Raw genomic sequence first — 13,723 nt, 5'->3', positions numbered from 1 at the left:
ACTGCAGACACATGCTCCACACTCATGTCAAGATTGTATTTTGTTTGGGTTCATATTAACATGCTGTACAGCTGAAAATGCATGTTTGAATCCCCTAATGTAAATGGGAATGTAAACAAAGTAACAAACATTAAAAATTAAATGAACTCAAACATGGAGTAGGTCCACGCACACCTCACAGATTTGTGCTCATTCTCATATAGTTCACGTTTCCCTAACTATTTTGTTTTTTAAGTTTTTTAACCTATTTATGATGAGCTGGTCGCACAGCTCCTTTTAAGCCATGTTAACAACATAAGCAGACAAAGACACAAACACAATCAGTGGGAGTGACGACCTTGAGACCTGTTGATGTTGTTTGCTGTGGCCGTGCGGTGAATACATAAGAGGCCATGTGGGACTCCCGGCGAAAATGGGGCGCTTCACATGCCGTTTGTAAAAATGAGCGGAAAATGTGCAGAAGGGCTGGCGATGCAGTTGAAGGGAGACTACGGCATGAATATGTATTGTATGCTAATGCCACACGCTGAGACTCTTGACTCAAGCTGTTGATGAAAGCAGAGGACATGTTCCCCCATCCTCACTTAAGAGGCAGAGCTATCGACAAACCCATTGTCCACGCAGCCACATCTCTGGCCACAGGGGCAGGATGGTGACAGGTGGCAGATATCTGTGACAGCAGCCAAGGTGACACTGCTTGACTGTCTCTGTGGGCCTGCAGGCAGCCTGGGCAGCACCAGTGTGCCTGCTTTACCCACACTGTGACCTTTTGTGGTTAGACACAGCAAGGTTACAAAGAAGGGGCCTTAAGCTAATGTCCTCAATTAGCTTTGTTGGTCCCTCTCAGGGTTACAGCTTCTTCCAGCTGATGTCTACCATTAATTAAAACACCTGTTTCTTACTATCTGCATGGCTTGTTTTTCAGTTTTCCCATTAAGTTATGTAATTTTAAAAATGTAGTTTTGGTGGAAGTGGCACAAAAAGATCTAATTAAATGGAATCTGAATTTTCCAAGTTATTCAGATGCTCCTCAATCTGTTCTTAGTCTATCCTAAAACAAGAAAACCATTCTCAATGATGTGTACACATAGGTGTATGAAGTATATCCTCTTCTTTCTTAGTTTACATATAGCCCCTTCTCAGCCCCCTCTGATGCACACCTTTCAGCAGTATGCTGCTTTACTCCACCTCATATTGGCCAGGGCTTGTTATTACCTTTTTTTACGTTGCTGGGTAAGAAAATCAGGGTAAGCCAAGCAGAGGCAGAGTAGGGTTGGTCATATTTTGCAGTTCTCTTTGATTTATAAATGGGCTTGAGCTTGTATAGCACTTTACTAATGGTCTGACTACTCAAAATGCTTTTTACACCTCAGGTCATACTGACAGATTCACATCCATTCCCCTCACATTAACACACTGATGGCGTAGGCTGCTACAAAGAGTGGCCATCAGTATTAACGAATGCCCTCATATGCTTCCATACACTTTTGCATGCCACTGACACAGAAGTGGGTGCAAATTGGGGTTAAGTGTCTTGCCCAGGGACACACTGACATGTGACTGCGGGAACTGAGGATCAAACCCATGACCCTCCAGTTTCAAAACGACCAGCTCTCCTTACAAAACCACCGTTGCCCCAAGTGAAGCAAATGGAGCTGGAGGCACTGCTTTGCGTCTGTTTACTTCCCTCATCATGATTTTATAAGTATCCCTACTGCCTAAAACCAGGCAGCAGAAGTTGTTAGTTGATGTTCAAATACAAGAGTGTCTTTTAGTGCCAACTATGTAAGAGCAGTCTAATGATCATTGTCCTGTGCTGCATGTGTCGCTAAAAGCATCAGGGAAAAATTAAGAGTTTACTCACTTTTGCAGGCACCACAGATTGTGCAATACCATTTACCTTAGACACAGCTTTACTACAGCTTGAATCTAAGAAGAGGTGGCAGAACAAAACTGCTGCTGGCTTATGATAAAACACAGAGTGCCATCTAATAAGATAATCTGTAATAAAAAAAATGGTGGCCTCTCAGGTCAACCAATGCTCAAGTCATTATACATTTTTGCTGCAATAAACAGATTCACATTTAAATCTAGTTTATGGACATAAATGAATTCATATTTTATTTTGCTGAAATTCATCTTAAAACTTGCAAACATAACTTACGTTCCATTACTTTTCACCCACACATGGGGCTGCTTTAGAATACATTAAAAGTAGCCTGGCAGTAAGAAGCTCTCTGGTGTTCCTTCTGAGTCCCTGTTCATCTCTATGTATGAGCTGCTGTTAACAGGTCCTGAGACGAGTCGGCATCAGGAGAGCAGTGCGTAAATCTCAGCGCTGCTGCTCGTCTCTAATGATGGAAAGGCACGGAGGCACTTTGACGATGGTGTTAAAACACTCCTTTCTCAACAGCACCAGTCTGCGGCTGATAGGAGTGCATAAGAAGAAGCACATTGCAGTGCATGTTTATGGGTGAACATGATTCTGCATATGTTCTCATGTCTTGTGTCTATGTGTTTGTTCCAGTGCCTTATCAGCTCAGTATGCACATTGTGTAGACGTATGATTCCCAGTGTTCACGTTTGAACAGCTGTTATACAATCCGATTTCAATCTCATCCCTCTATGCTGCTGAGCTTGTGCAGTGGAGGTGCCCTATGGAGAAAAGTAATTATATCCTGCTGGCCACAGAGTACGGGCTTCACTGCCCTATCTGTCTCAGGAGAAGCAGAGGCTATAGAGGCCCCTTCTCACTTGCAATATCAAACAGCCACGATACCATATCTCTCAAATTTGTACTAAATCCTTCCTCCAATCTCCTCCTCTAATCAGCGTTTAGATCCCGGGGTTATCTGTGGCCTTATGCTACAGTTTTGTTACAGTTGTGAATTATTTATGACCGAATTAACTGTGCTAGCTAAGAGCAGTGATTGGGAGATTTTGAAACATAGCCAAAATCTGACTCAAGTTCAAAGCCAGTTTTCTCAAACACTTTTCTGTCTGATAAGCAAAGTCTCAACACCATGGATGTAATTAACACAATCATTCCTCTCATCTACATTTAAACCACCTGAGTCCTTCGGGTATTAGTCTGGTGATTTTTAACTGATCAGTCTGCTTTTCCTGCATCTCATCTGTCCTTTTTTCTTTTATGACCATTTCTCCCTACTGATGCTACTGGCTCTGCTTTCACTAAGGTGTGTGCAGAGTTGTCCATTAGTACATGAAACAAACAAACACACTCTGGATTTAGGCAAACAATCAATGAGAGCACTCTCATAACAGCAGTCTAAGTGGCCCATTGATGTTGTGATTAAATGAATACAGGATGCAATGGTGATGACTTCACACTCAACCCCAACCATATAAAGTATTATTTTCTGTTGTGAAATAATGTTCTGAATCAGAAACATAAACACAACCTCCCTGGAAGAATAAAAACAGCAATAAAAATTTAAAGACAACATGAAATTATAACAGGCAGTCTGACCCTTTTACCCTGTGTATCTTTGTGTGTGATAGTATTTGATTATATGATGATAGTGTACAAAAACTAACTTCTTCACTCACCTGATTAGCTGCAAACCAGAGCTCCAGAGTAACTTTCTGTGTCACCATCCCTGAACCACCTCCAAATGAATTTGAAGAATCCATCTAAACAGTCTGCCTGAAAAGTTGCATCTTTATTCAGTTTGCCACTGAAGTTTTTCCCTAAATGCTGCCTTTGAAATGGTAACTATGTACCAACTGCAAAAAATCAGTGCTGATGCCCAGGTTTAGAACAACAATTTAGATGATGGAGGATACTGATGTTGTTTAACCACTCTTGGTGTAACACTCTTAGCAATGCCAACATTTTCTTACATGAAAACAGATCAGTGTTTTTCCAACATTCCACATCATCTGCCTAATAATAAATCTCTTGTCTGAACTAGCCTTTAGATGTGCAATGTGCCAGCTTTACTTGTTACATCACAATGGATACACATGTGCTACTGACATCAGTTTATGTTTATGTTTGCTGATGGCTGGTGTTAGTCAAAAGGGCCGATGTTGTCTGGTACTGATGTTTAACTGATGCATAGTAACTAGGGATGCATGATATTACCAGCCTGATAATATACATCTAGAGATATTAACTTGCAAAACGTTGGTATCGGCAGACATCAAAATTTCGGCTCATATTTATGTTGGATATTTTCATTGTGAATCTCAGCATATAACAACTGTAAATATTGGCCGTATATACTTATAAATTAGTGGAGTTTTAGGCTGGACCAACAGTCCAATGCTAGTCTAGGTCTTTTTCTTTATCTATCCTCATTCTTTAAACTTTAAAGTGTGTTTTAAGGACTAAAATTTGTTTATTTGCTCATCCTTAAACCTAAAAGTGTGTTAAGAGAACTGAAGTTTGGAGTCTGAAAAGCATTTAAATGTTTTTGATATCGGAGGGCTTAAATGAATCTGTAAATATCAGCATATCAGAAACCAGCAGAAATCCAATATCATGCATCCCTAATTGTAACACTTAAAAATGGAAATTGTCAAGCCATGTTGTTGCACCAGCTCAATGACTTTTATGACAGCGACTGAATTTTAGACACCATGATTGCCTTGTACAATCATGCAATCATTGAGCATGAAGTTTTGACCATTCTTTTGTCAGTTTCTTTAATGTAGCCTCTTCGGTTGATATATTTTAGGTATCCTGATGCGGTTAAATGAAGGGGGATCTTAAGATGGTTGGTTGCAATCCAGGGCTCCAGTCTAACTTTTTCTGTCACCATCCCTGAATCTTTCAAAAAACATGATGCTATCAGGGAGTCAGTGTACCTCGTCAGCCTAAAATAGCTGCATCTTTATTTAGTTTGCCACTTAGAATTTTTGGCCTAAATGCTGCCTTTAAACTGGTAACTACAGATGCAGCAATTGTAAAAAAAGTTCTCTGATTCAGCCATTAGATGTGCAAGATGCCAGCATTAACTTGATACAAAAAAGTGTTTAAACATCTGCTACTGGCACTGGTGTATGTCCACATTACTTGCTCATGGCTAATGTCCGTCAAAAGGTCTGATGTAGCTGGTGCATCTATGCATCCCTAATGGATTCCTAATGGTAAGGCTTAAAAATTGAACTGTCCTGCAGAAAACCAACACTGGCTGCTTTAAAAAAATAACTTTTACGACAGCTGAACCTAATTTTGCCTTTCACAATTATGCAATCTTGAGTGAATTTTGACCATGTTTTTAAAATCAGTTTCTCTCTGTAATTTAGCCTCTCCAGTTGATATATTGTAGGTGTTCTTATCTAATTGAATGAAAGGTGATCTTAAGATGTAACAGTTAATTAACTATGAAGATTTGGTCGTTCACTTTGTAATTTTTTAAGATATAGTTCTAACATGTTTAAAAAATTCCTTTGCCAAATTGTCCAATATTAGTGTTGTCCATTCATATCACATTTTGCATCATCCCTGAGTCTATGGGACATCCTTAGTCACAAGCCCTGTGCAAACGATTTACGAAATCTGTGATTTTCACACCTTTGCTTGTCCCTTTAGCCATGTTACAACCTCAGCTACCCATCTCCTTGGTAGCGGCGCCCCTCCTTCATGCCTCTCCCTCAGGGTATAGCTGCTATTGTGGTGCCTAATAACTTTTATGGAATTACAGATCTCTGAAATTGAATTTTTTCACTCTACCAAAGCAGTAGGATTACAGGTTTAAGGCAGGGTGCAACACTGACCTGTTACTGAACTGCCTTTTTCCCACTGCAACCTCAAAGAGGGGCAGATCAAGAGACTGATGTGTTAACAGCTCTGGAGAAAGACAGAAAGACAGGCATATTCCTTGTATCTGTGCATGTACCTGGCAATTAAATGAATATTGAGTCAGAGAGGTTTTTTGGCTAAGTGTGGATTCCTCTCATGTCGACCACTCTCACACACTCCTCCTCCGTCTGTCCTCACAACTTTTCACTGTGTTTGATCTAATTCTAATCTAATGAATCTTTTGATCTCCTTTGCCTGACACCCAGACACATTGCAAGTTTTCTACAGCCAGAGTAGCTCAATTAGTTCTAATCCTTAAAATCTGGCTGCTGGTGAGGCAAGGGATTCTCAGTGATGTACGGAGATTTGGACTGTCTACCTCCTGCTTATGTTTAATGAACTGTGGGATTCTTTCACTCACACTGATCCCCCAGACCCCCGAAAAGCTACCTTATCACAAAGCCAGATCAATTCCAACATTATTGTTCAGATGTGACTGAGCATTAACTACAGCTCGATAAGAGGGGTTTCAGAAGACGAAAGTGAGAAATGAGGTGAGAAAGCACCGGAGACAGGTAGTGAATGCAGCACTGAGACACTGGGAGGAAGGGGTATTCATTAGTAGTGGTCCATAGTGGCGGTTTGGTGAACTCTTAATTGGGGAAGAGACAGGCCTAGGATAGGGGATCAATAGGGGCAGAGCCGGGGTTTCAGCCCACTGAAATCAATCAGCCTCAAGCCCCACAAGGAGAGTGTAGCCAGTCAAAAAAAAAAAAAAAACTCCTCAGACTCCTGCTCATTTACCGTCTCCATCACACTTTATCAAGATCAACAGACAGAAAGCTCATCCCTACTCATCTCTATCAGACCAGGAGGGAGTGTCCCAACAGTTTTTATTTGTTAAAGGATCATTTGATCTTACTTCTGGCATACTTTGAAATGTCTTACAGTTTTAATGGGACTGCCAAGAACAGAAGATCATTCTAACTAATAAAACATGATTCATTAACACAGGAGAGTTTTATAGAAAGGAATATTAAATGAACCCCTGGCATATTTTTACACCATCTCTAAAAATAGTCACTTTCTCCTCTTCTTCCTCTTTATCTTCTTCTGGGTAATAGCCATCTTTCTGCCTTGTCACTTTTTTGATGTATCATCCTCTTACTCACATCAAGGACAAGGCCAGGTGTCGCATTTTCTCTGAGTTGCCACGCTTGTCTCACTGCCTTGTCACCCACAGCCTGTTCCGATCTCCTCCCTTCTTCCTCCCCCTCTCTGCTTATTTATATTAAATCTGTCACTCCTTTATTTTCAGCTAGACAAAAGGAAAGTATATCACTTTTGCCATTCTCTGCCTGCGGTGTCTTCTGAATGCTACAAGTTTATGCGAATGCCATAGTTGGCTAAAGAAAGCCCTGTCAAAATAAATGATATATATTCTGTGCTGTATTGTTGTCACATAGCTGAAATTCCTCCTCCTCATTGTGTCCTTGGCATCAAATGTCTGTCAGTTTTGTGTTAAGCTATCCAGGAATAATATTCACAATGCAAAGCAGCCTTGACAGCGGTATCAAACAGTTTTTCACTGCTCCAGATGGACAGACAGACAGACAGAAAGGCACAGGTGTCCCATTCTCTTTGATGCCCATGAGTAGAGAGCAGCTGAGGTCAGAGACGTGCTTTGGCGGGGAGATGCATGTGGGCTTATAAGGTTCTCCAGTTTATTCTTAGCATGCAGTCTATAATCCTGTGCATATGTGTGTGTGTTGTTCACCACAATTGTTGGGTGCAAAGCAATTCACCAGAGACTCAAATGAAATATTAGAGGCTTCATCAGTAGAGAGATTAGTGAGAGTTTTTACAGAGTAGTTATGGAGATGTCAGAGCGGTAATGCTCTGCTCTGTTGTTTGCATGCTGGACACACAGTACATTTCCATGCAGAGCTACTGGAAGTTGAGCTATGGTTATATCTTGATTAGGCTATTTAACTGGAATGCCTTCGTCTTGGTAACATGCACTGTGATAGACTCGGTTTATTGAAAGGAGCATGTCCGCCTGTGCTTTAGTTGAGGGCAATAAGTCCCCTTTCTGCTAGTTGCCATGGGGAGTCTTCCTAGTTGCTGACCGGATAACAATCTGTAAACCATTTTCATCAAATGTTGAAAACTTGGACACATTTAAAGTGTTCACAATATTTTGTACACTTTGCTTATCTTTTGGCAGAAATCCAAGGAAGGTGACAGCACAACTTCTATGGTTAGAAGTCATGCTTATCTACCTTCAGGTCAAAGCCTAGTGTGGAAATTATGAAGCAGGAGCTGAACACTTAGTCTAGTCTGGTCCAACTGAGCTGGGGGTAGGGCTGTAAGCAATGATGTGCTAAATGCAATGGACTTAAGGTCTGTAATTAGTATGTCAATTTTTGAAATTTGCATTTATCGTATCCTTTATCACCCCTTTCAACATACTTGGTTCATCCTTTAACACCATTGCCTCAAAATGTCTGTCCAGAGTCTTTTTCTTATTTCAACCACATCAGGCCCAGAAAATGTCTCATGAGTAAGTGCTTCTAACAGTTTAAAATGAAGAAAAACAACAAAAAGGGAATCTGATTTTGAGTTTTAGTGAGAAAAGCTGAAATAACCATAAAAACCAAATGTAGGTTGTGAAGCACAACTTCTCAGCTTTCAGTAACCTTTTGAATTTTTCTGATTGAACAAACCAGTTATGGTAATTGTAAATGTGCTTGCCCAAACACATAATTGGCGACGCACTAGTTAAAAATGGGCTAACTCACTGCGACATCTACCTGGAGCTACAGTGATGAAAAATACACTGCACCTTAATGTCTCATTTCACTTTAAAAACTCACAGACAGCTCAGTAGACAAATCAAAACAAGTCAAATTCACTTTCTTCACTTCACTTTCTTCACTTTCAAACTTGTATCTTTTTTACCATACCCTTATTTTCCTTTTCAGTCCTTATCTAGTCCCTTTTTCCTTGGTTTAAGTTCATGTCATGTAATGTTGGATCTATCCGGAGTTCCAATTGTCTTTGAAAATAAAAGCTGGTCTATATCCAGACTGGAAGTCAGTTCAGATTGGCTCAGATTGCACAATTTTTTGGGCCATGTCAGACTATGCCACAAAAAACTTGACCCGTATTTGCCGACAGCTGGGGCACACTACAAGTGTGATCCAAACCACTCATTGTAAGCTGATGTCACCACTGTCTCCACGACTGAGTGCTAAGTCCCAGGTCTTTGGAGGGGCAGGTCAAAGAGAATGAATCAGAGCTACATCAGAAGTGTTCTTGTGACACAAGCTGTCTTTTTGCTCTGACAAGAAGAAAAAAAACAATTATGGACTCTTCCATACAGAGGAGGACAATATGGCTGGCTCTCAGGTATGAGTGTGATAAAAATGCCAAGAAAATCACGTATGTAAATATATAAATCACTGGAGGGAGAAAAAGTGCAGGCTAGTTCAGTGCCACTCTGGTAAATGATGATACACAGATAAGAGCAAATGTGGTCCTATTGGTAGGGATCAGGATTCACACGCTAGTCTTGTCAAGTCGTGGAGCAGCTTGAACGTATTGTTGATTATGTCACAATATAAGAGAACAGAACAGAACTAGGCCTTGCCAAATTAGAACTAGAAGCTGCTAAAGATGTTGGGACAGAATTCAGGAAAGAGCTCAGTGAAACAGCTACTTTTCAGTTCTGCACCTCTAGTTTTAGTTGTAAAAAGATTTAGTCATCTGCCTGATGAGCGGTGCTTATGAAGCAGACAAACAGAAAGCAATTATCATCACAATCACTCAAAAAGTCCTCAAGGGTTGGAAGTAATTATGTTTGAATTAGATCATTTTCACACTGTTACATGAATCCAGAACAAGTCTACTGAAGCACCTCCCAAACCACTGCCTGCTTCCTCCGGCATCACAGCAGGATTTTATCTTGTGTGATTTGCTGTGAAGCAGTGTGGCCTATAAGGTTGTTTATCTCCTTATCCTACAGCTTTCTGCAGTGTTTTTTTCTTTCATGAATAGATGTGTCACCATCCTCAGGGTGTGTGTGCATATAAGGGAGCAATGGTGATGAGGGGTGGCTTCTGGATTCTTCCTGTGTTATCTGGTGAGGTTGATTGAGTCTAGAAGGCAAGCACTGAGTAGAAATGACCGGGAATGTGCATTATTTTTAGACTGAACAAGGATTTAATCCAGAATGATTCATGACAGTCTTTTGAGCTTTAAACTAAAATGCTGCAGATGTTCCAAGTATTCATGCACTTTGGACTTTGTGCTTACCTACAGAGCTTGGCAGTCAGAGGCTGATTCCTGTGGGAGCGGTGAACATCAGAGACAGCTTGTTTAGAGAGGAAGGTAAGACAGCTCACCTCTTACATGGTGCAATTAAAATCTCCTTCTGCCCTGCCTTATCTCTCACACAAACATAAAGAAAGTTAGGTTGCTTTCACACTTGGATCATTAGAAGAAGTTCAGAAGCAAATGGGCTTTCCTTTTTTGTCCCACTTCACCAGACAAATGTGAACACAAGAATCAAACTATGGTTTGCTTTGAAGAGATGGTCTCTACTTGCTTTTAATGAAACCCAGTGTCTGCAATGAGGATGAGATCCACCCAACAACCAGAACAAATAACTGGTTTCATTACACTCCAGTAGTAGTTAAAGCAGCAGTAATGTGACTTCCAGGCACATTTAATTCCATCTGATTAAAGAAAATAGAAATAATAGTAATTATTTTGCTTTTAGTGCTTGGGCACTTGTAAGCATAAAATTAGTCACCTCGGCAGAGTGTCACAAAAATCAACATCATCAACTGGTTCAGTAAGTTTCCAGAATTCTATGCAGTTCATGGAACCGGGGGAAATCGTCCTTATCATTAGAGTCTCCACTTTTAGCAAGCTGGTCTCCACTTTTTCCTTATACTGTTTGAATTTCTCTACAAACACTGTTTGCATGTGTTGCAGTTTAAGTTGTCATGCCCATTGGTAGCCTTTACCCACTTGTCTTTGCTGCCAAGGTTTTAAACAGGTGTTAAAAATGCCAAAGTTGTTTATTTGTTCCTCATAATATCACAACAAGCTCACCAGATATCTCTTTAATGAAAACTAAACAAAGTAATATTCACAAAAAAACACTATTGAATATCATTTAACATAGTTATGAGTTGGATTGTGACATTGGCAGAACTCTGACAGCTTCTCCTCTTCATTTGTTAGTGAGTTTGTTTACTTTTATATTTTTTTGAGTGGTGTCAAACTTTTTGGAAATTAGCTCATCTGCTCAAACAAGCTAGTTCACAGGAAGAGGCCACAGGGTGCGATGGCATTTTTCAGTTTCTGACATGATCATTCAGATTAGTGCAGCTCACTCATTATATCTCATGATTATTCCTGCTCAGCTGCTCCAAGTCAGCCCACAACTCATTTTGTCGGTAGGATAACTGGTGAATTGACTGCAATGTCTAGTAGGCGATGCATGGCATTTGTCAACATATGCAGTTTGAGTCGAGGCTGTGGCGTGATGATGTAAGGCCAGCCAATCATTGGGATATGCTTTGGCCTGGTTCATGATATTGCAATGTGTAGAAACACAAAACAACCCAAGGGAAAAATGCAGCCATGCATCATTCAATCATCTGATTCAAACAAAGCAAATGGGTTGTTGGTGTTAAAGCACCCTTAAACGGATTTTGTGGTTTTATGGTTGTTTCATTGCGACACCAACCATACTGTCTGAGTTTTTTTCTTTGCGTATTTTGCTACACTTTTGTTTAAGTGCAAGGCTGAGCATTCATGTCTCATCATTAAAATGCCATCACAGAACAGCCTATCTATTTATCATTTCTCCTATCACTCCTCCACTCGAGAAACAAGTCAGGTTCTGATTATTTTTCCTGTTTCCATGGATTCTGTAGACCTCAGAGGAAACAAACAACACAGCAGGCCACAGTTATTGTCAACACTATATTTACCGCAGTGGATAGATTCATAACCTCCAGAGGCAACTCATGCATCACATTGCTTCAGTTAGTATCAAAATCACATCACCTCATTTGATCTGCCTGCTAGTCATTAGCATTACATTCTGCACCAATAGGAGCGGCGAAGGAGGAGGGTTATTTGTTGGCCCCACTGAGATGGATTTGATGATCAAAGAAATCCGTGGGTGTTGCAGTAGTGTTGTGTCCACAGCAGATTCACCCTTTGTGACTTTCAGTCCAACTAGGTATTAATGAAGAGAAGAAAAAAGAGGGAAATAATAAATGCCAGCAGTAGGGTGAGGTAAGGCTGGGGGAATAGTCATGAGATATAATGAATGAGCTGCACTAATCTGAATGATGATGTCAGAAACTGAAAAATGCCATCGCCCCCTGTGGCCTCTTCCTGTGAACTAGCTTGTTTGATGCACTGACTTTTAAAAAATGGAAATGCTAGTGTGCAAGTTCTGTTTACAGAGGCAATAAATCTGCATGATTTGGACACTTTGTCACTGCAGTGTAACTGCCGTGTTGGCTGTTTACCAGTAACATCCTTGTGATGCTGCTGTGATCAGAGTCATCCTGTGCGAACAGTTGGATAGCAGCAGAGGAAGCAGCTCTCAGCACATGTGGCCAAATTATGTACACAGCTGTGCACAGCTTACTCATTATCACTTGCAAAAGCATCAGAACTTGAATGTAATCAGCTCTCCTTTTAAGAGTAATAAACGGCTCCTTACAAATGGCTCCTAATGTAACGATGAAGTTTAGTATTCTGTTTGTGAAAAAAAATCTTCCTGGCTACATAACTTTTCTTTGCGGATGATTTGAGGGAGCTGAACTTTGATATTCCTCCTTGTCTGGGTGAAACCACCAACAGCAGACAGGTGAATGATGTGCCTTTGGTAAGCTATTCTGTTTGAGGACTGATCTCCACTTCAAAACCCCAGCGTGAGGACAGCATTCACCTCTCTCTTTCTTCCTCCTCTTCCTTCGGCAGTGCTGGATAAAAACCTAAAGCCTTCAAGAAAAACTCTTCAAAGGCGCAGTTCATCTACGGGGTGAACACCTCATCAGTTGAGTTTTCTTCTCTTTAGCACTGTCCCCTCCATCCAGTCCTGGTTGTTTATGAAAAGTTATGTGATATTTTCCTGCTCTTTGCAGCTGGTTGCGTAAGGTACTTTTGATATCTTGTGAGAGACAACGGGATACTTTTCTCCTAACACTCGGATTAGCCTTTTGTTAGTGGCACTTTCTCCTCAGTCTGCTTCCTCAGATTGTCCCTGGGGTATGCAATGCACATTGTGAAGCTCTGTGAGTGTTTTCCTGACCCTCATTTTCCACATCAGCAAGATGGGACTGCTAGCTTGATTCCATGCCCCAGCCTGCCTTCAGCCCAATGATTAAAAGTCAAATATTAAAGTGCTCTGTTGTGAGCTTGGCCTAATTGATTCTTTCCGCCGGGTGCACACAGAATGGGCTGACAGCAGGCGATACCAGGCTTTGTCAACATCGGGCATGCTGCCTGACGCTCAGGACGGCACCCCAATAAAGCCCCATGTGAGTGTGCCAACCTGCGGCGCCACACACAGAGAGGCCACTCTGCTCTCGAGCCAAGCTTTATAGTAACAACACAGAAGCAGCTCGTTCTTTTGCGGTGTGTCAGCTCCCATCGGTTGGCTGGGAAGTCGGTTTTCTGTTTGTAAGAAAGTGGCTGGCTGTGAAATAACTGTGTGAATGTGTGTGCATCTACACTTGAAAAAATCTCTTCTGCCCACTTGCGTAACCACTCAGCTAACTTAAGCTATCTGGGGCGACGGTGCTGAAAGGAGGTTTCATCTGAATTCCACAAAAGACTATCTTATTCTCCTCCGATCTTCAGCTCTCCTGCCGTTAAGATAATTGCTTTAATAGCTTTTAATCTCAGCCACGTTTAACA

At 41.0% G+C, this 13,723-nt stretch overlaps 1 protein-coding gene across 6 annotated transcripts in view; it reads left to right on the top strand.

The window, feature by feature from the left end:
• Positions 1-13,723, top strand: part of sulf2a (sulfatase 2a) — a 62,064-nt gene that overhangs the window by 16,754 nt on the left and 31,587 nt on the right. For 5 of the 6 annotated variants that reach the window (XM_041783861.1, XM_041783864.1, XM_041783859.1 and 2 more), the window contains one exon: positions 10,094-10,162. The exons of the other annotated variant lie outside the window; for it this stretch is intronic. The gene's annotated coding sequence lies outside the window, so the exon portion shown is untranslated. The remainder of the gene's footprint in view (positions 1-10,093; positions 10,163-13,723) is intronic. 6 annotated transcript variants of the gene reach the window in all.

This window comes from Cheilinus undulatus, linkage group 3 (genome assembly GCF_018320785.1).
Source record: "Cheilinus undulatus linkage group 3, ASM1832078v1, whole genome shotgun sequence".
Lineage (NCBI taxonomy): Eukaryota > Metazoa > Chordata > Actinopteri > Labriformes > Labridae > Cheilinus > Cheilinus undulatus.
Note: the sequence above shows the minus strand (reverse complement) of the source record. Positions and strands in the feature narration are given on the sequence as shown.